Source organism: Ambystoma mexicanum, chromosome 4q, assembly GCF_040938575.1.
Source record: "Ambystoma mexicanum isolate Mex_15411 chromosome 4q, UKY_AmexF1_1, whole genome shotgun sequence".
NCBI lineage: Eukaryota > Metazoa > Chordata > Amphibia > Caudata > Ambystomatidae > Ambystoma > Ambystoma mexicanum.
Window position 1 is genome coordinate 53729941 of NC_090928.1, and position 24336 is coordinate 53754276.

The window sequence follows — 24336 nt, forward strand, 5'->3', positions numbered from 1 at the left end:
AGAGACTGTATCCGGCATTTTCCAAAAATGGAGACACCCTCAAGGAAAACAAAACAAAGGCCACGCTACAAAGGCCCCTCTCCAGGCAAATATTCTAATCTATTAAAACATCGAAATCCTCACGGCAAAAACATCATGCAATCATGCAGTGAAATATTGTAACATAAACTTACATTCTCTCACACATTTCTGAAAAGACCACAGCAATATGCTCCCAGCCACACTACTGGCATCTTGTTTAGCCCTCATGTAAGGCAAGACCGCCCCTCATATCAAAGCAACCACTCACCAGCTCCATTGCAGAGGGGCAACATTTTTCAAGGTGTATTGAGTCGTTTATATTTCCATTTTCCAGGAGTACGGCCCCTCCTGGGGGAAATGGAAACATTCTTTTGCAGCAGGCCCGTGGGCCTCCTGGATTGGTGCCTGTAAGGTTTTATCGTGCCTGCTTGCAGGTGTTCCAGGACTCTTCGGGCTTCATCCTCCGAAGTCATTCTATAATTTTCTCTGTCATGATCAAAGAGAAGGGGTGTCCCCATCGATAACAAATCCCTTGTTCCTGTAACCAGGCTGTTAGAGGCTGGCAACCCCTTCTCATGTTCATCGTGGTAGCGGAGAGATCCTGAAAGAATTTCACGCTTGATCCCTCAAACTCGACGGGCTCCTTTTCCCTTGCTCTCTGTAAAATGTCTTGCCTCTGCTTGTAGTAGTGACACTTTACGAGGACAGACCTCTGGCCTTTCGGGGTGCTGTGGCCCTGTGGACTCGAATTCAAAGTTGGGGAGTGTTGCATTGTGAAAGAGGGATGCCACCAGCACCTTTACTCTGCTCTCCAGGCCGACTGGCGTCTCACCTTGCTTCTCAATTAGGCCCATAATGCGAATGTTTGTACTTCGTTACCGATTCTCTAAGTCATCCAGTTTCAGCTCTATGTGTCGTTCTTTCTGCTCCAAGTCTTGAAATCTGGCCTCATAGTTCATTGCTGTTATGTCACAGGACTGTTGGTTATATTCTACCGCCCCATGCGATCTTTGACTTTGGTCATTCTTGTTTGTAAGTCTGAGACTGTTTCCGTGAGGCTAGATTTAATTGAGCAAATCTCGGCAAGCAAAAGGTGAATGTCTGATTTAGTGGCACTGTCTCGATCATTCCCAGGAATTTCTGAGGAGCTTTGGACCTCTTCTTGTTCCATGGGTCGCGATAACTATGACCAAATGGTAACCACTCTCCTATTGGATGAAAGAAGCTACAGAAAATTACCTGCTGACCCTACACCCATAATTTGTGGGCTTATTGCACCATTGGTTGAGGAAGCCTTGATGGAAGATTAATGACCAAGAAGCAGCCTTCCTAACACCACCATAACCCAGGATACTGGCCTTTTATGCACTACCAAAAGTGCATAAAGGAGTGTCCCCAATACCAGGAAGGCCGATAGGATCCCTGAGACTATCTATTTTGGAACCGCTTTTGCAATATACTGACAAATTCCTGCGTGACGATATACCGAAAATGCAGTCCTTCGTGAAGGACTCAACAGCCATGCTTACCCTAGTGGATACTCTGCATTTCAATGCCAACACACGCAGTGGCTTGTGACGATGGACATTGAGTCCCTTCATACGAATATCCCACCGATGGAAACTGTGGAAATGGTAAGAAGACACCTGGCACTTAACCTGAACATCACGACCGGCCATGGAAACTTCATTACGGCACTCACAGAACTGGCCTTGACAAAAAACTTTTTTCTGGTTACTAACCAATTCTACCAGCAGATCTCAGGCACGGCCATGGGCACTACCTTTGCCCCGAGCCTCCCAAACTTATATGTCGAACATTTTGAAATGGAAAATATCTACTGTGCCACTAACCCACACCTGAAAAAGACCATAGTGTGGCGACGATACATCAATGACATTTTTATGATCTTCGAAGGCAACAAGGATGACCTACTGATATTCCAACGGTGGTTTAACGAATGTAGTCCCTTTTCTGAAATTTACAATTGATTATGGCAAAATTGAAACTCATTTCCTAGACCTTCATATATTTGCACACGATGGCAGACTCATTTAAAAAATGTACAGAAAATTGATTGACCGAAATACATTATTGAACTACACAAGTTACCATCCGTGCACGCTGCGCGACAATTTGCCCTTTGGGCAGTTCCTGCGCACCTGCACCAAAATTGGAGATTTCCAACAATCAGAGGAACTAAAAAACTAACTCATCCAGAGGGGGTCTCTTAGGAAAATCATTAGGGATACACGGAAGAGAGCTAGGAATATTCCCTGTGATACCACATTACAACAACATGTGAAAGGTACAGCAGAGTATACCATCACAGCCGTCCTAAGCTACTCACCCATCTTCAACAACCTAAAACGGGAAATTAAAAAACTTTGGCCCATCTTAAACACAGGAAGCTGTGGGCTGGCTGAGCCTACTTTTGCCATCAAACGTAGGAGTAACATCAGGGACAGACTGGTAGATACATTCGAAGAGCCCAAAGAGAACCCGGAACAAAATACTATTTGGGACACTGCAGCACCAAGTGGCCACTCCCCCTGTGGTTCATGCATGATGTACAGACAAATGGGTAGAAGTAAAACAGTAGACATAGGGTGGAACACACCGTGGGAACAGAGACGATATACAAACTGCAACAGCAAAGGGGTCATTTACTTGATCACATGCCCCTGTAACCTGAGATATATTGGGATGACCACACGCAGTATAAAAACTCGATTTATCGAACATAAGTGGGTGCATTAGGACTAAGAAACTAACTGCACCATTGGTTTCCCACTGTCATGCCCGCGCCGCTGGCGCACGCATTGGCAACCATCATGGACTACTTGGTACTCATTTATACTCCTTGAACAACTCCTTTTCATGCCTTGGTCTTTTATTTCCATTTGCTCAACTTTGGTTCTTTCTTATTTTATTCAATTAACTACATTTACCATAATGCACCTGGCTGCAGTCCTCAATTCCTGGCTATTCTCATTCATCGTTATTGGGACCACAATCCCCAGAAGCCCTAGCAGCCAGTGCTGCTTCCACCTGCTCAGGCTTCAGGTGTGCTGCTACAGGTGCTGTCAATTAGCCTGCCTCAGAACAGGGCAGGGCTGTATATAAGCAGCTGCCTGCAGGAGCACAGTGTCTTGCATCTTGAGTTCTCCCCGCTCCTGTTTGCCTTGACCCTTTACTTTGTATGCTGTTCCTGTTGCTGCATTATCCTGTTTTGTTCCAGTGCCCTTTCCGGGCTCCCTGCCTTGCAGCCGATCACGCTCCGCTGCCTTCTACCTACAGCCCTTGTCCCCTGGGCTTCCTGCCTTGCAGCCTATTACAGTCCTCTGCAGCCCTCTACAGTCAGCGACCCTGCTCCTCTGGGCTCACTCCTTGCTGCCCTGCTCCTCTGGGCTCCTTGCCCTGCAGCCTGCCTCACTCCGGCTGCATACAGTCCTTGTCCTCTGGGCTCCCTGCCCTGCAGCCTACCTCACTCCGGCTGCCTACAGTCCTAGTCCTCTGCAGCCCGCCTTGAAGCCTGCCTCACTCCGGCTGCCTACAATTCTTGTCCTCTGGGCTCCCTGCCCTGCAGCCTGCCTCACTCCGGCTGCCTACCGTCCTTGTCCTCTGGGCTCCCTGCCCTGCAGCCTGCCTCACTCCGGCTGCCCACAGCCCTTGTCCTCTGGGCTCCCTACCGTGCAGCTTGCAACCTTCTGCTGTCTCCAAGCCCTTGTTCCTTGGGCTCCCTACCTTGCAGCCTGCACCTCTTTGCTGCCTACATCCCTGCTCCTCTGGGCTCCCTACCTAGCGGCCCTATTCTTTTGGGCTCTCTGTCTGTCGCCTTCTACTAATCTCTCTCTCTGTCCTGTTCTTCTGGACTCCCTGCCTTTCAGCCTACTACAGTCCTCCGCAGTCCAATACAGTTTGCCTGCACCTAGTGCCACTCTTAACTGCAGACCTGCTTCCTACTTTGCAGCCTTCTGTTTTCCTGACTGCTGCTCCTTGTTCTCTTCCTTGAGTCCTCTGTACTCCACCTTAGGTTATCTATTTCAGTCTAACTGCCTTTCCTTCATTTCGTTCTGCTAGATTGCTCATTGACTTCCTTTTCGCTGGATATTTCTGTTCTTGTCTTCTCATGTGTCTTATGTAATCCCTTTGTACAGAGCTTGCCTGTTGGTTTCCGGCAGGCAACCTCTGCCCCTTCCTTTGTCGCGTTTTCAGTGTTACAGACACCCACTGCTGTTGTTCCCAGCCAGGAGCATACAGCGTGGGCCTCTGTTATAGCAATCTGTGCAGAAGGCTGGAGTTTCCTAAGGTTCGTGGAACACTCTTTCCCATTTCAGCATACACCCCAAGAGGGAATCAAGTTTGTTTGTACCTTTGTATCTTTTGCCCCTTTTTGCTCACAGCTACTGTTTCCTACTCTTCTTTCTTGTTGAACTTCCTGCTGTGTGTGCCTATCTGCTACCTTACCTCAGCACAGCCACCCAAACCCTACTTGGGTACCCTGTGCCACTCTTGACAGAGTGCCATTCCTGACACCCACTTCATAGCAATGAAACACTCAGGGGATGATTTTAGGTGGACCATCGTGGAAAAAATTATCCCCCCACGACGAGGAGGTAACTTCCACAACATACTATTGAAAAAAGAGCAGAAGTGGATCTTCATTTTGGACACTGTAAATGGTGGCCTCAACGAGGCGATCCAGTGGAACAGTCTGGCACTAATCAAATAAGGCCAGAACTGATTCACTTATCAGCCAATACCTCATGGAAGCTAAGCACTGACGCTGGACTCAAGTCTATGTGTCCAGGTATATATAGCAGTATGCATGGCATCCATAGACATCGCTGGCCTAATAAAAGTGCACCCAATCTTGGTTCCAATAACACACACTGATCATTTTGAATCTACTAAATAAATACATTTTGCAGAAATTTAGTACCATAATGAGGATCGGCCAATCACAAATGGCAACACAATCCGCCTTATTCTGAATGGGTAGACTACATATATATATATAAAAAATGTCATGCAGTACCAGATTTGTACCATCGCGGCACCCACCAGGGCCGGTGATCAGCATGTTTAGCATACCTCAAGCGTACATCAGTAGCCCGCCCCAAGATGGCGGCCATAGGGCATGTACAGTAGACTCTGAGTGTACATTACAAGCCAGTTCCAAGATGGCGGCCATAGTGCGATCACGTGACGCGAAATACGATCACGCGATCATGAAGAGAAATTATATCATACGGCGAACGGGAAGAACATACCATGTAGTATCCGACTCGTATTATTATGGCATCCACAGGGCCAGTGATCGTAAATGTACAGCATACTTTGAGTACACATTGCAAGCCCGCTCCAAGATGGCGGCCGCAGTGCGATCACGTGACGCGACCCGCGATCATATGATCTTGAAGAGAAACCATACTGCACGGCAAAACAGGAAGGACCTGTAAGCACCGACACGATCAGCACGAGATTCCATGGTGGGAGCATCGCTGCCCGCTCGTAAAGAAAACACAGGAGAAACAGGTAAGATCTCTCTCTCTCCCACACCTGGATCCTAAACAAACTTGTGCCGTCACCATGGCCTTAAGAACAGGATCAATAACGCGGATGTGCTGCAATGCTTACCACAGGTCCTTTGCATGACAAAGCAGTAATCCATAAGCCATACCGGGCCACCTATGAATGCTATACCGGCACGGGTGAGGGTCAATACAATTTGGAAAATGTGAGACATCACCAGATATAGCTCTTGATTTCTAAGAGACTGCATGCACTCCCAGAACACAGGTGCACAATAGACAAAGTATCTTTGGCCACACTTGCCCATGGCACCGGAATGAGGCTGCATGCATCCACCAAACACGGGTGAAAATGTTCCATGATACGTTTTGTCCATTATGTGACTTACACTGTAGAGGTTCCTCTTTATAGTATCATCTGAAGTGGATGGCATCCCTTAAAGAGACTGCAAACCACTTGTGAGAGTCCACACTGAGGGCAACCGTTGATCTACTGTTAGAAGCCTGCATCAACATGTAAAGAGGGATAAAGCGGACGACAACATGCTCAGATCAGGACATCGAAGTCCAATAGAAACTATCTATTTCCCCCTGTGTCTCCCACAGTGCAATGAGAACATACTGACCTCGCCCACGCCAGATCAAAGAACCAGAGTCACACAGCAGAGACAGCTTGATCAGCGCTGTTCTAATATCTCCTGTAAAGTGTGAATATCAGGTAAACTGAACTAATGATATATATACAAAGTTACGAATTCTGCAAAATGTACTAACAATGGGAATAGTACATGTCCTCGGTACATCTGGCCCACCCACGCGCTTCCAGGGTGAGAGGGGGCACCCGTCCAATGCCCATGCAGCACCCCAAATATATTCTCTTATACAAGGCAAACAAGTAAAATACCTAATACCCTACTCCACTTCCACCTTAGAGAAGTCACCCTGGATTTTTTATCTTCCCTTACAGAAGTTGCTGTGCCATTTTTGATGGGTTAACAGATTCGGATTCTCTGAGGGAAGAAATCGGGCCTGATGAAGATGACGAATGAAGATAGATGTCATTGAAACCGGTCGACCACCAATACGCAGGTCTCACAACCAAGGGAGACACGCAGTAAAATGATCATATGTATTGACCACTCTAGAGCACTAAAGACCTCTTGGAGTGCAATCTACCCTTTTAGCCTCGATATTCCCTCCCACAAAACAAAAATGAAAAAAAGGGGGGGTTTGTCAACACATGAGAAAGCATACTCCATTTTAAAAAAAGATGCTAAGTAAGGACATCTAAATAGTGAGAGCCAGTTATTGTTCCCTTATCTTTTTTGAGCACCATGCGGATCACTGTATTGAAACTCCCTTTCACTACAAATCCTTTTATTTTCGAAATACACTCTAGAGTGGATCAGGCATACTTCACGGAGGGCAAATAAATTGTCGTGGAAAACAGCTTTCTTGATAGCCGTCACATCTGCCAGGAGGATCAGTGAGTTACAAGCTTTATCATCAGAACCTCCTTTCACCTTGTTCCACAAAGACGGAGTCATTCTGAGAAGCCATCCAAAATTTCTTCCGAAAGTTTTGTCGGAGATGACTCTCACAGAGCGCATTGTCCTCCCTACTTTCTTCCAGAATCACACCTCTGATGCAGAAAGATCTCTGCATTCTCTAGATGTGGCGAGGGTCCTAAAGTTTTATTTACAAAGAACTAAGGAGTTCCGCTTCTCCCTCCAACAGATTGTTCATTGCTTTCTCTGGACGCACTAAAAGTCATCATATTTCAAAACAAAGTTTGGCATGTTGGGTTTCTCAATGTATCACCCACTGTCACCAATCCAAAGGCGACCCCCTCATCAGACCTCCTTCGGCGCACTCCACCAGAGGGAGGGCAGCTTCAGTGGATTTTCACGCAGAGGTAGCTTTGAAGGACATTTGCAGAGCCGCTACCTGGAGCACTCTACACACGTTCGCCAAACATTACTGCCTGACAGAAGATACCAACAAAGAATCTGTAGTTGGCCAGGCGGTGCTCCGCCATCTCTTTGAATAAGGTAGGATCAGCCTTCCTCCTGCCTTTCCCTGGATATGTAACCTTGGTGTTGCTGTATGGCAAAGGCTTGCAGAAGTTTTCTGCATATCTATGTATATATGATGTGGGCAAGTTTTAACTTAACTGCTTGGTATTCTATTCAAGCATCTAAATCTATGAAAGATCCAATGTTGGAGAAGTCTTAGTTACTTACCTGTAGCTGTATTTCTCCAGCATTGGTATCTTTCATTGATTCATTTGTGCCCACCCGCCTCCCCTAGGCTACTCCTACGCTCCTCATCCATCATACTGTAGTCTCTACGGTTCAAAATCTGAAGATGGCTGACTGGGGTGGAGCTTAAACCCTGCCAACTCATTGGTTGGGGCCATAAAGGACCAAAGTAAGGTGGAGGGAAAACACAAGTGAATGGCTCGTAGACCATAATGGGCAATCTACAGTCATGTTTCTATGGAAATAATGTATATATTTTTAAATTTTAATGATTATTTAAATCACTGAGGATTCCCAGTCTGACGACGGGAAATATTCAAGCATGTGAATCTATGAAAGATACCAATGCTGGAGAAATACAGTAACAGGTAAGTAACAAAGACTTCTGTATCATACATAAGGCAACAGGGGCCGACTCCGAACACTTAAAAGAAAAGACAAAGATAGCATTTGCAATGTCCTAAATGACCATCAATTACCAAACTAGAGAAGAAGAGGCGGAGCAACTTTTCTCTAGCCAACAACAACCAGGCAGTAACAACATGCAGATTGATACCAAATCTCTAAAAAAAACTATTTGAATATTTAGAAACATTACAAAAAAGAGAACTGGCACGCTGGTGGGAAATCAAGACCATGGAAAAATACCTGGAAGTAGGAAGGATTCCAAGAGGTTTACGCATCTGCATTTTTCCATCTTTTGAGGAAGACGATATCATAAGGTTTAAAGAATGGGAAGAACTCATCATCACACTTCCAAAGAAATGATGTTTAGATTAATCAAAAATGCAAAAAAAGAACATGATAAATTAACACAGGAAATCACAAATACTAAACAACAAATCGAAATACTCAACTTACCTGAGGCAGCATTCAGAAATTACCAAATTCTTGACGACTATCTCCTATGGTTTACAAAAGAACTCAAACTAAAAGAACTGGATTATAAATTTAAAAGGGTTTACACGTTTCAAAGACCTTCCTCCTCGAGAATCTACAAACCCAAACCCAAAACCAAATCAACACCACCAGCCACACAACCTTTACCAACTACTCCACAATCTTCTGATATTGGGTCATTGAGCGATACTGATCAAGAAATAGCCCCACCTTCAACAATACCTAGCACAGAAAAAAGTGACAGCTGTTCTTTTTTAGAAGAATATATACAAATTAATCATTAACAACCAGCAACACTCTTATCAGGAAAAAGGACGGGGAGGGGCATGAGGGGCAAAATCAGCCACACCAAAGCTCACAACAAGTTCCGAAAGAATACAGACAAGATCAAAAAACGTCACCTACAACAGGAAAAACGTATTGTCAATCTAACGGGTTTGCCAATATTGGTTAATTTACAATCAGCCCCTAACAAGGGACTCTCCTTCAGTCCCTCAGTCAAATCAGACTATTTCAACATGAACACAGATCTATTAAGGTTCTGCAGAAGATTAGAACTCAAGAAATACTTTGCAACTAATTTATACTCTAAAAAGTCAACAGCTACGTTTGTTCCATCTGAACTCACTTTTAGTCACCTTGAAGATACGGCCACTCCAATGAATTAAACCAAAGACAACAATCCACATTCTGCACTTTCCATATCAGACAACATGAGTATAATGACAGATCTATCAGAAGAAACTAAACTAAGACCCAAGTTGAAATTCATTCCTCATCTCCCGTTAGAAAATGCAATTGATGTTTTTCACAAGCGAACCACACAAGATCTCCGGAACAACTATTTAAAGGGACCCATATCAAAACCAATCAGAATCTAACCGGACAAGAAACATCAGAATTAGCAGCATTGAGAAAAAACTCAGAGATCATAATAAGAAAAGCGGATAAAGGTGGCAATATTGTCCTAATAAAAACTACAAACTATCTTGAATCAGCAATTGAACATCTACAACAAATTGAGTGTTACAAAAAACTACCAACAAATCCACTGAAGACATTAGAGGCAGATTGGAGATTAATGACAACCCATTGGTTGGAAAAAGGGTTTCTGACCGAAGACAAATATGATTATCTATACAACCCTCATTCAATTCTGGGGACAATTTTTTTCATACCCAAAATTCACAAAGCATTTGTCAAATTCCCTCTTGCAGACCATAATAAACAGCATCGGTTTACTCACAGAACCCATATCTCAGTTTATCGACACTCACCTACAACCACTCGTTACTGGACTTGCATCATATATCAAAGATACAGAATATGTCATTCAACAGCTTGAATCGGTTACCTGGGAGGAGGAATTCAGACTAGTCACATTAGATATATCATCTCTTTATACAAGCATACTACATAACAAAGGATTGGAAACCACATACTATTTTCTTAAAACAAGGTCTGTTTCATTCTAACAACAGAATGAGACATGCTACTTGAAATGCTTCATTTTACACTTCACAATAATATCTCCACCTTTGATGAACAAATCTACAGGCAAAATAAGGGCACGACAATGGGTGCTAAATATGCCCCATTGTATGCACATTTTTATATGGGACATTTTGAACTTGAACACTCTTGGAGACACAAAGCTTTCACAAATGAAAATAGAGTCATTTACTGGGGACGCTACATCGATGATGTGCCCATCATCTGGAGAGGAAATAAACAAGAACTGGAAGAATACTACAATTATTTGAATCACAATGATTACAATCTCAAATTCACCCTCACAGAGAGTGTTAGGGAGAATTCTCTCTTTAGGCTGAATTTCCTTACCTAGTGAGTCCCCCAGCAGCTTTGCTGGATTTCTGGAGTTTGTTTTTTTTTCTCCTGCCAAGAGTGAGTCTCTTTTTCTCACACTCTTGGACATGATTTGAGGGGTTTCTTTGACTGTTAATGTGTTGTATGAGCTATGGGGTCTTTTACTCCATAGGGTCTCATGTGTTTTTACTATGTGTGTTACACAGCACCCTCAGTGCAGTGACACAGGAGTGTCATAGTGTCACGCCACCATAGACTCCATACCCTGGGACTGACTACTGTCTCCCAGGGCATGTAAAGTCACCATTGGCTTTACTAGTCCCAAATTATGAACAGAAACCAGTACAAACCATCATATTGTGGACGTACTGGTCGGGGCAATTCGATTGCCCCGGGGTCTGTTAGTCGAGGGGGCACGTCTCCATCCCCCCTGATCGAGTTTTGGCTGGTGGCAGTGGATACTACTTTTTTATATTCGACCGCGAGTATATCTCTATGGGATTTTTCCATTGTTCCAGGCTACCAACTTTAATTATTTAATTCTCATACCGTCGGTTTATTTATTTAATATTAATTCGCCGGTTGGTATTTTTTGCCAGAACTCGATTCTAAAATGGCGTTTGTGTTCTCTTCTGTGACTCCAACCCAAGTCGAGCCCTTTGTTCCACTTTTTGGCGGGCTTCTCCACAGAAGCCTCCAAAAGTGGTGCCACTCTGTCTGGGTACAACAGGGGGTGTGGGAGGGGGTTTAGGCACCCTGGACTGAGTTACCTTGGTAACTCAAGTCGCACTCTTGTGTGATTGGCCCAAGTGGTGAGCCGGCCGGCTCACCACTTAGCATGTTTGATTGACAGCTAGGCTGAGTGAATGGGGGTGTGCTGCATAAAAGCAGGGCTTTTGGGACTGCAACTTTAGAAGTCGCCACAGGACCTGAGAATCTGACGAGGGAGAAGCTGAGCCGACCTGCTACGACGACACCACCGGTGGAGCCCTGCGGAACCGACTCACCACTTCCCGACGACAGAGAAGATCTCCCGGCTGGAGAGTCTTCTTCCCCTGACTGGTGGGCACAACCAGTTTACCTTCTTTTTCTCGCATCCCAGGACGTCTTGTGGTCGAATTGCCCGTGCCAAGCACCCCAGCAACCGGATAGCCACTTACCACTGGACCGCGAATAAAAGGACCGATCCTTTTAACTGAGAACTCCGCGGCTGGTTTCTTCCCTGGCAGTGCAGCGGACTCCTGTCTTCCTCCCCGATGAGATCCTCTCTTCCCCCGGACGAAGCACCGACTTGCATCCGCTGCCAGGAACAACTGCCCCCGCTGGAGTATTCTCACCACTTTAAGGTACCGTGTCCGCCAGGCCTCCCTTTCTAAAGATTGCTACAAGGTAATAATAATCCCTTAACCTTCTGGACTGGGCTGGTCGCCTTGACCATCTAACTGGTCACTTTCTTTTGGTCCAAGTCTTTCTGAACTGATTGCGAAACTTTTGGGCACTTTGAACCGTGTGACCTTGGACACATTTCGACCGGAGCCTCTTAAAGTGGGTCCGGCCTTGTTAACTTTGACTTTACGGTTTTAACCTGCCTTCTTCTCCTACTGTGTTCTTCTGAAAGTGTTGGGATCTGTTTCTATCTTTGCTCTGCCTTTCTCTCCCTTTAAAACTGATTAATTAGAGTGCCATCTTCGTTAAGCGCTCATAGAAACGAAACCAAAAATGAGTGTTGATTGCAATGTATCTCACTATCTCATTAGATCAGCTGAACACTCATTTTTGGTTTCGTTTATCTGATCACACCTTACAGTGATCAATAAACATGTTCAAAGGGGACCAATACATGACAGATAGCCTGTTCCCCACTGTGAGTCTACCCAAGAGACAGAATACTACTCATCCCGCGGCAGAAGAGGCGTACAACAGCATTGAGTCGCCATTTTCCAATCCCTCATTTTAAATGCATACTTTGGTGCACATAGGTAAGACCAACAAATTCCAATTGGATATATTTATATTTTTTGATTATGTGTCAATTTTTGACTATACAGACATGGAACTGACAAGAGTCCTTATTTATAGATTGGACCTCGTTAATTGAAACCTTGGAGTTTCCTCAGAGATCATCTGATTTGTTACGGGTGCCCCTCTCTGTTTATAAAAGCATGCAGCGTCGCTACACTGACACGGTAAGATATCTATACATTTGTTTTGATTCAAATAAACAATTAGTGTTGCTTTTCTTCTCGCCAATTCTACCTCACACAAGTTCTGACACTGTGGCATATTTGCTCAACTTTCAAAAACTGGACAGCCTCAGTATAAGGAGATCGTAGTGCAGCCTTTTTAACCAATACTTTTCACCTATTAAACCTAACCTGCAGAAAATAAGGAATCGCTCAAGTTGCTTAGTGGCTGTAGGCAGTTCTTTTTTCTGCCCCATCTGAGTAAAACTACAGAAACCAAAAGGGTGTAGGAGAGCCGCCGAAAGAGGTCAAATTGGTCATACAGGAGGTCAAGCAAAATCCCTGTTCAATCGAAAGACTTTGATCTACAAACATGAGAAAGTAAGGGAAGTGAATCCTGTGAACATCGAAAGTAAATATGAATGTGAAATAGTCAAGAGTGAACCCAAAAGAGGGGTGCTAACGAGAAAGGGGCAAAGTCTAAAGTCTCGAGAAACAGTGTGTTGACAAAGGGAAAGCCGACATGGGGTTGTCCATGGAAACTGTTTAAAAAGACATTAAAGATTGTGAGTAGAGGGGTCAGCGCCCGGAAGAGGGGACCCAGCGGTAAAGCCATCACCCAGCGTGAACTGTGGAAGAGAACTTTCCTTTTGTTAAAGGAACTTTTGCTATGTTGGTGAATACATCAGGCGCTTGAAGGCAAGAGACTTTAAAGAGGAACGAGACTTGACCATCGACGATCCTGATTGCTGCCATTGGAACTGTTAACTCGTGCTGAGAAAAGCTAGAGTGTGCACTGTGCTTCAAGCTCCCGTCTTACCCTGTGCACAAAACGTGGGAATGGGAGATACAAGCTACTGCATCCTGACATATTATTTGAGAACACTTCTTTCTTTCCTTGAAAACTATCCCACACCCTTTGTGTATTAGTTGTAAGGTATGGCAATAGGTTTTTAGTATAGGCCCTTTTTTATTTGACACAACACCACTAGGACTGCCTTATTTTCATTTGATGGTCGACGCTTGCTCCCATCTTAGATTTAGGTTTAGCTTAGGCATTTTTCCACCCTGCATTAATAGTTCAATAAACACCCTTGAACTGTGATCATTGTGTCTGTCTTTACTCTTGTCACCATGAGTTCCTCATATATGGCATCGGTAGTGGGATGTGACTCAACCTAAACAAATTGGGGGACCCTACCATTTCAAAACCTTAGTCAGAGAGCCTCTAACCCTTCCATTGCCACCAAGGAATCAATAGGGTTTGATATCTGTAGAAGTAGGGAAACTATTATTCCCCCTGGGAAAAGAGGAATGATCCCTACAGACTTGGTTTTGAGTCCCCCTCTGGGGTGCTACATATGATTAGCCCCAAAATCTGGCTTAGCATGGAAATTCGGGATAGATACCTTACCGGGCATTATTGACCCTGATTGCCGGAGAGACATGAAGGTTCTCTTACAGAATCATGGCGAAGTCCCTTTTGAGGTACGCCAGGGAGACCACATCGAGCAGGGAATTCTGGAAAGGGATCTGTCCCCTCAATTCAAAGAAAGCGAGCCAGATAAAGCAGAAAGCAGTAACTTAGGCTTTGGGGAAGCTAATTAATTGGTTAACATCGAAGAAAATAAAGGAGCTGAACCCACCATCTATTCCGACCTAGCCTTTGCCGAGCGAAATGATACAGAAATTCCAGAAGAGGGAGGCATAGAGAAGAGTAGTCCCTTTTTCTTCTTACAATTTGGGCTTCTTTACCGAAGAGAAACCTCCCCAGAAGGTTTTATAAAAAACCCAACTAGTAATAAAAAGTCACCGAAAAGTTGTGCTAAAAATGGTGCATTCTCATCTCACAAGAGAGCATTTGGGACATATTAAAACCCAGGAACATAATAGCAGAAGGTTTTACTGGCCACGTATCTACACTGACATAAAAACTTTCATACAGACTTGCGATATATCTCAGAAGACCAGCCCCCACATCCCAGTACCTGCCCCTCTGAACGTGTTGCCGATCCTAGAAGTCCCCTTTACTACAATTGGTATGGACATAATAGGACCTCTAGAAACATCTAAATTGGGTAACAAGTATGTCCTTGTGATTGTGGATTATGCAACCAGATATCCTGAGGCCTTCCCAATGTGAAATAACACCACTCAGCAGAGCCTAAAACATCTTCTACCATATTTCACAAGGGTCAGTTTTCCCAAAGTAATACTAACCGACCAAGGCTCGAATCTTATGAGTAAGCTCATGGTCAAAGTCAAACATCTACTACACATCACAACTTTGCGAACTTCTGTGTACCATCTGCAAACTGATGGTCTAGTAGAGAGATTCAATAAAACCCTGAAGCTCATTCTCAAGAAATTGGTAGATAAGGACGGGAAATACTGGGATCGAATGATCCCATGGGCACTATTTGCGGTAAGGAAAACCCCACAGGCTTCCACAGGTTTCTCTCCCTTCGAGTTACTCTGTGGAAGAGAGACAAGAGATGTCCTTGACATGCTCCAGGAAACCTGGGGATAACGAGAGGAAGCTCCCATTCCAATATCACAAACTGCCTCTAGAATGCGAGAACATATGAAGTTGGTTCAGGACTAAGTTTGTACTGACCTGAGGAAGGCCTAAAGCCAACAGAAGGACAATTACAATAAAAAAGTAAATAGAAGATCTTTTTCTATTGGGCAAAAAGTACTAGTCCTTTTACCCACCTCAGAGAACAAACTTGTTTCCAAGTGGTACAGACCTTATGAGGTAATAGAATGAAAGGGAACGTGCACGTATAAAATAGCCCAACCAGAACTAAAACAGAAAGTCCACTTATATCACATCAATCTTCTAAAAGAGTGGAAAGAGAACCCATCAGCCACCCATGCCAAAGTACTAGTCTGCCTGGTTCCCAAAGATATAGATAACTTTGATTTAATTACTTCTGAGTTATCTGTCCAACAACGAGAAGATTTAAAAGACGTAGTTGTCTCATTCCCTGATGTATTCTCCGAAAAACCAGGAAGAGTAAAAGACACATACCATTATATTCAAAGCCCTAAAGGCAAATTAGTGCACTTAAAACCATATCACTTACCAGAGGCACAAAAACAAATAGTGATTGAGGAAGTCAACAAAATGTTGCAGGCTAATATCATTGAGCCCTCCTAAAGTCCATGGTCTCACCTATCGTGTTAGTCAATAAACCTGGCCATTACTGGAGATTCTGTATAGGCTTCTGTCAAGTTAATGCCATATAAGACTTTGATGCTTATCCCATGCCACGCATCGATGACCTGATTGATAAACTCGGAACGGTCACCTTTCTATCCATCCTAGATTTGACAAAGGGGTACTGGCATGTCCCCGTATTTGGGCCAGATTAGGAAAGAACTGCATTGTCAACGCCGATAGGATTATTCCAATTTAAAATCCTTCCTTTTGGCCTACACAGTGCACCTGCTACGTTCCAACGCCTTATGGATAACATCCTATAGCCCATTTCTGATTTCTGTGGAGTTTACATTGACGATATTGTAATTCATAGTAAAACCTGGGAGGACCATCTTTTCTATTTTTATACCATTGTGGATGTCCTCAGGAGCGCTGGCCTAACTGTTAATCCTGCTAAGTGCAGATTGGCTCAATCAGCTGTGAAATACCTGTTTGTTTTTATAGGCCCCAACATGAAAAGGTAAGCCGTCTTGGACACTCCAAGTCTCAAGACTAAACGAGATCTTAGGGCCTTCTTGGTCTGATAGGATATTACCATAGGTTTATCCCTAACCTTTCGGTTAAAATGGCCCAGTTAACAGATAAACTTAAAAATCCTGAACCCCAGAAACTGCATTGGAACGATGAAAAGGAGATATGCTATAAAATGTTATAACAGACATTATGCCAAAATCCAATCCTAAAGCTAGTTGATTTCTCGAAAGAATTAGTGCTTCAGATGGACACCTCTCTTACAGAGTTATGAGCCGTACTGTCCCGGGTTTGGGATGTACTAGAACATCCTATACTAAACACCAGTCGCAAGTTGTTCCCATGTAAAAAAATACTCTGTGGTAAAGCTCGACACCCTATCTATCAAGTGGGCAAGTATCCATCTTTGATATTACCTATTGGGACGAATGTTTACCCTAGTTACTGACCACTCACCGTAAGTGTTGATTAGCCAACGTAAAGAGTCCAATCCTCTGGTCATACGATGGTTCCTAGACCTACAACCCTATTGTTTCACAGTTAAAAACCGGAAGGGAAAAGACCAGGGAAACGTGGATTTTCTTTCCTGGTTCCCCTGTGAAGCAATTGTAGCTACATCGCATGGAGGAAGGGCATGTGAGAAACCTCAAGGTGTCTCCCTATCTAGTCCCCGGGGATCTGTCATCCAGGTGGCCATGACACAGCGATTGCTATTGGATCCAGTTCCAGGGGGTGGACCAGTGAGGGAGGATCACCTAGATGGGGGTTCTTTGGGGAGTGGGAGTGGGACACCGACGGGTGAGAAGCTGTATCCCCCTTCTTTCAAAACCTTTTCTGTATCCTACCATGTAGGACATTCAAAAACACTGCCCCCCCCTTTCCGATACAAACACTTTCGCACAACACACCAGAGAACGTACCAACAATAGAGCCGTTACCTGACATGTCCCAATACAAGGGTCAGGCAAAGTCAAGCAATGGATCAGAATCACACACACCTTATGGCCCATTCCCTTCCCCACTGGGATAAAAGGTGGAGCAAGAGAGCACAGCACAAGCACGGCAGACAGCACGGCGAGACTGAAAACCAGGCGCGGCAGTTCAAGAGAAGGAGAAAGATGGTGGGAAGCAAGAGGGTGGCAAGGAGAGAAGAAACCTTGCCCCTTTCGTCCCGGGCCCCCGGAACCTTTGTGGAAGAGAGCCTAAGACCGCAGATAATAGCACATGTGTCTTGCAGCAGATGTCAATGGTATACGGAGCATGTCAATGCTAATAAGCGGGAGCGAGGGAAACTCGACTCCAGTTACAAAGAATGCCAAGCGGTTCACCACAACCAGTGATTCGAGAGGAGAACCAGAAGAGAGCCTAAGACCGCAGATAATAGCACATGTCTTGCAGCAGATGTCAATGGTACATGGAGCGTGTCAATGCTAATAAGCGGGAGCGAGGGAAACTCGACTCCAGTTACAAAGAAAGCCAAGCGGTTCACCACAGCCGGTGAGTCGAGGGGAGAACCAATAAGAGCCGGGCTGTGGTGAATGAAAGTTGCAAAGTGGCAAATTGAACTAAGATCTAAGAACTTTAAAAGGTGTTAAGGGGAGACCAGTTTCGAGGGAACCAACACTGCGTGGGTGTTAACTCGAGAGACTCTGGTCGATCCCCGTCTGAGTAAAACTATAGAAACCAGAAGGCTGTAGGAGAGCCGACAAAAGAGGTCAAAGTGGTCATACAGGAGGTCTAGCAAAATCCCTGTACAATAGAAAGACTTTGATCTGCAAACATTAGAAAGTAAAGGCAATGAATCCTGTGAACATTGAAAGTAAATATGAATGTGAAATCAGCAAGAGTGAACCCAAAAGAGGGGTGTTAACAAGAAGGGGGCAAAGTCTAAAGGCCAGAGCAACAGTGTGTTGACAAAGGGGAACCCGACCAGGGGTTGTCCACTGGAACTGTTTAAAAAGACATTAAAGATTGTGAGTAGAGGGGTCAGCGCTCGGAAGAGGGGGATCTAAGGGTATAGCCATCACCCAGCGTGAACTGTGGAAGAGAACTTTCATTTTGTTAAAGGAACTTTAGCTTTGTTAATGAATACAGCAGGCCTCGAAGGCAAAAGACTTTGAAGAGGAACAAGACTTGGCCAGCGACAGTCCTGATTGCTGCCATTGGAACTTTTAACTCGTGCTAGGAAAAGCTTGAGAGTGTACTGTGCTCCAAGCACCCATCGTACCCCGTGCACAAAACGTGGGGAACCGAGATCCAAGCTACTGGATCCTAACGTATTATTTGAGAACACTTAATTCTTTCCTTGAAAACCATCCCACCCCATTTTTGTGTTAGAAGTAAGGTTTGGCAATAGGTTTCTTAGTATAGGCCCTTTTTATTTGACACAGCGCCACTAGGACTGCCTTATTTTCATTTGATTTTCGACACTTGCTCCCATCTTAGATTTAGGTTTAGCTTAGGCGTTTTTCCACCCTGAATTAATAGTTCAATAAACGCCCTTGAACTGTGATCACTTGTGTCTGTCTTTACTGTTGTCACGATGAGTTCTTCACACCATTGATTCCTATGGGTAATCCTCATTACTCCCAGCATGTTCTTATTCGTCCCAGTAATTTGGGACAGAGAGAGGGGTTTCGAGTTCAAGTAACCCATGGCAACTCGGGGGAGATGATGGAAAAGAGGGATGGGGGAATACCATGTCTCAACCTGACGTACTCTCCCACCAATCCCCGAAAGCCCCCACTTAGGTGATCCTCCCTCACTTTTCCACCAGCAGGGTCGGGAAACAAAAGCTATGACCCTTCACTGGCCACCTGAGCAGAGGATCCCCAGGGAGAAGAGGGGAGAATACCTGCAGGATTCTCACAACCCTTAAGACCATGCTTAGGATATTAGTTGTCAAGGACTGGACCAACTTGGATCAGATGATTCTGTGGGCCTTGTTTGCCATAAGAAAAACACCTCAAGTCTCCAATAGTTTCTCATAAATTACTGTATGGGCGAGAAGCCGGAGATGCTTTAGACATGCTTTGAGAAACATGAGAGGAAAGGGAAGAAACTCCAGTACCACTCTCCCATACAGCCTCTCGGCTAAAAGAACATATGATGGCTGTTCGATCCCTGGTACAAGACCACCTTGGTAGAGCCCAAAGCCAACAAAAGGCATTTTATAACAAGAAAGTCTCCCTTAGGTGATTCTCCATTGGGCCTTGTACTTCACCCTACCTCAGACAACAAGCTTATTTCTAAATCGCATGGGCCATATGAGGTATTGGACAAGACAGGACGGTGTAATTATAAGTTCGCCCAACCAGAATGTCACCAGAAGATGCAGATCTACCATGTAAACTTGTTGAAAGAGTGGAAGCAGAACATCTCGGAGTCTAATACCCAGTGTTATCTAGTTTGACACTGGAAGAGGTGAATAATAACACTCTAATTACCTCTGACGTTACTAACACTCAACAAGATATCCTTGAGTTGCTAGAACAATTCCCAGATGTTTTCCGTGAGGAGCCTGGCAGGGTGAAAGGAATATACCATCATATCCTCACCCCTTCAGGCAATGTAATACATCTTATACCATATTGACTACCTGAGGCCCGTAGAAATATTGTCATCAACGAGCAAATGCTCCAGGCCAACATAATTAAACCATTTATCAGTCCCTAGTCCTCTCCCATTGTGCTAATGGAAAAACCAGACAAAGATTGGAGGTTCTGTATAGGCTTCAGAAAGGTGAACAACATCTCAGCCTTCGACGCCTACCCAATGCCTTGCGTTGACTATCTTATCGATAAATTGGGTAGTGCTGTCTATTTGTCCACCCTAGACTTTACCAAGGGTTATTTACAAGTCCCACTACACGTACCAGATAAAGAAAAGACAGCCTTTGCCACCCCGCTAGGTCTATATCAGTTTGAAGTCTTACACTTCGGGTTACATGGTGCCCCAGCAACTTTCTATATGTTGATGGATAAGATTCTCCAGCCTTATTCGAAATGTTGCGGGGCATACATCGACGACGTTGTCATCCACAGTCCAACCTGGGAAGACCATTTGTACTATCTATACACTGTAGTAAGAGCCTTATTAAAAGCGGATTGAGAGCCAGCCCAAGAAAATGCAAGTTGGCGCAAACTGCCGTTAAATACCTTGGGTTTTTTTTGTTGGAAATGGCAGATTTCCACCTCACGAGGAAAAGGTTAGAGCTATCTTATCATCCCCTATGCCCAAAACTAAAAAGGCTTTAAGATCTTTCCTAGAGTTAATTTGGTATTATCTGAGATTCATACCTAACTTTCCCAGTAAAACTGCCAGACTGACTGACAAACTGCAAAATGCAGAACCCCAGACACTTATATGGGATGAAGAAGACAAAGTATGCTATCAGGCCCTCAAACGAACACTAGGTCAAAACCCTATTCTCAAGGTAACAGACTTTTTTAAAGATTTCATATTACAGACTGACGCTTCTTTGACTGGTTTAGGTGCAGTATTATCTCAGAACCACATCAGGCTAGAACATTCTATTCGATATGCTAGTCAAAAACTGTTTCCCAGGGAAAATAACTATTCCGTGATCGAATTAGAAGCTTTAGCGATCAAGTGGGCCATTATACATCTCAAATATTACTTATTAGGCCAAAAGTTTACATTGATCACCAACCACTCCCCCCCAATATTAATCAGTCAAAGGAAAGAGTCTAACCCAAGAGTTATGCAGTGGTTCTTGGACTTGCAACTCTATTGCTTCTCAGTGGAACATCGAAAGGGCAGAGAACAAGCAAACAAAGATTTCCTTTTGAGGTTCCCCTATCAAGCAATTCAGTCCAAACCGCACATGGGAAGGGTCTGAGAGAAACCTGATGGTATTCTCCCACCTACTTCCCGGGATCTTCAATTCAGGTGGAGGGTCACAGGGATTGGGAAGAGAATACCCAAGGGCAAGACATGGTATTCCCCCTTTCCCAATTATACACCAACCCACTCTCCCTCAGTCTTAATGGGGTATTTCTAATCACACCCCATCTCCACTTCCCCATTGCCAATAAGTACTGGGATGAAGTAGAGGTAATCAGGAGCAATTTGGATTACTCACAGAAACAGCATAGGAATTCAAAGTGAGGCGTACCATGTAACACCTCTGAATTGTCCCGCTAATAGAGTCGGGCAAGGTCAGGCACTTTTCCCCAGCTGTGCACACCTAACTCCACTTGACTCCACTGAGGACTATAAAAGGTGTGGTTCTGCACAGGTGAATGAGCGAGCTGGAGATGCAGTCTGGAGCACAGGAGCCAAACAGCAGAAGGAAGCAGTGAGGAAAACCGGGAGAACCTGGAGAAGAACAGAGTGCCGAGATGCTGACCTGGTATGCCAAAAGGGGTACATCGTGGCTAGAGGGCCGTGTCTCCAAGGAGCCAGAGTGTTACTCGACTGTAAGCTGCCAGCCGTATTCAAGTAACTGCTCACCCCCCTGGGACGTGTGCCTGCCCCAATGGTGTCCGAGGGGCAGGTGGAGAGACCTGACCTTGACGCAAGTAACTAAAGACTGCTTGCCAGCGCCGCGCTTACCAGTGAAAAGGAAGAGAGAAACTTGGTAGCATGCGGGTGGCTGGAGCGGAATTGAAACGTCGTTGCAAGCAGCAGGAAAGTAAAGAAAGTTTAAAGGAAAGCGTATTGCAAGTGTTGCAAAAAGATTGAAGACAGAAAGGAAGCACGGTTTGATGCGCTTCAAACAACGCTGAGTTAAAAAGGAGAAAACTTTAAAAGTGAACGGCGCCAAAGGTACAGAGACAAAAAAGAAGGGAATTTTAAAGTGACCCGGAAGCAAGGAAGGGGTGCAAGCAACCCAAAAGCAGGGGAAGCATGCAAGCGACCTGAAAGCAAGGAGAGGGTGTGAGCGACCCAAAAGCAAGAAAGTGGTGCAAGCGAATCGAAAGCCAAAAGGGAAGGGTGCAGGTCTGCCCAATAAAGTGAGAAGTATGAAAGAGGCACAGCAAAGTGAAAAGGAGCAAGAAACAGGTGCGAGTGTGCACAGTTGCACAGTAAAGTGGGAAGAAAGTATGAAAGACATGGAAAGGGTGGAAAGAGGTTCAGGAAACCACCTCAACACAGGAAAATTAAGAGACTTGTGAAAATAGAAGAAAACGAGAAGGGCAATTCATCAGAGTGGACGCGCTTAGGAGGAGCAAAAAACCTGGCGTTCTCGAAAAGTCTCTGATACTGCCCCTGAAAGAACTGTGATTAACGAAGGGCGCATCCTGACAAGAAGAACTTTTGTGTTATGTGAAAGGGGCTTATTCTTGGGGAAGGGAATGCTGAGAATCCTACAGAGTTATTGGAAGCTGAACTTTTGTATGTTGCATCAAAGGGGCTTGAGCTTGGCAAAGGGAACCCTGAGAGGCCCACCAAGGTTGAATATTTATTTTGAAACAGAGAGGCATAATCTTGGGGACGAGAAGCCTGAGAAGTCTGCGAGAAACTGTGTTGTATTCTGTTTGAAACTTGGAAGAATTGAAGCTTGGGGAAGGGAATTCCAAGGAACCAGAGGCCTTGAAAGTTGATTGAATATATTACAAGATCCCTGTGAAGAAGGTTTCACAAATAACCTTTTTTGATTGTACACATTTTCATGACATTGGCAGAACTACATCTGGTGGAAAAACCACCTGAAACCAGCCTTGATTTATATTTCTTTCTCGAACCACTATTTTCCTTTTAAGAAGACTTCCTACCACATTTTGTCCAGGAATGAGGGCAAGCATAGGTTTAGACACAGGCAGATTTTTGTTTTAGACTTGCAGACATCGACGGCCCTCAGGAACATCAGTTGAGGGAATAATCCCTTTAGAGTTAGGGCCAGTTAGGTATTACACCAACCCAAAAACGTTATTAAATAAATGTTTTCAAACTGTTTCTTTTGAGTCTGTCTGTTTTGATACCATGCCTGTTTCACACTGTACCCAGAAGAACGGCCTCTGGGAGTCCCGCAGAACGATCATTGGCACTTTCAGTTCTTATTGCATGACTTTGATGTTGATCGATGTCTAAGGGTAGAGGTACAGCTCCCCATAGACACAGGTAGTTTGTGACAGCGCCCCAGTTTGCCACTCTTCACAGGTTACCATATCCACTTTGATGGCTGTCCACTTTCTCCCGGAATCTACCAGAGCTTGGACCGGCAACCCTTGGACCATTACCAGTGTTTGGAATTTCCAATCGGTTACCACGTAGGTATAAGTGGTCCAATGGCTTGACTCAGGATCTCCCTCTTTTGTAAACATGTCAGTAAGGAATGACATGCTAGTGTTTTTGCCTTGAGAAAACGCAGTAAGGGGTACTAACAATGTATCAGCGTGTGTAGATATCTAATGGCTATTTATTTTGTTTCACAGAGACACTGCTACAAAAATTGAAAGCAGGTACTGTAAACCTCTTTTTTTCCCTCTACGCTTTTTTTGTGAAATCACAACTTTTATTAAAGTTTGAAGTCCGTTTATTAAGAACTTTGCAAAAACAAAAGCTTTTTAGAAATGTGTTATTAATAAATAACTAGAGTAATTCTTTTAGAATGTAATAGTTTGTAATTTAATTCATGAGCATTTATTCTTATTTTGTTACACAGAGACACTGCTACACAAATTGAACGCAGGTACTGTAAAATTATTTATTTTTCCTCTTCACTGGGAAAGATCAAAGTTGTTTTTATCAACAAATAGAAAAAGCAAAGCAAATGTCAATAGAGTTGTATGTGCATTCCTGCAAGATTTTGGAATGTCATCTTTTGAAAATGACAATATACAACATGACGTAGTGAATATTTTGAGAAAAGATGGTGTACATCTTTAAAGTGTTGGAAATTACCATTTTCTTTCCAATATTCAGAATATAGTGGAACAGTTTTA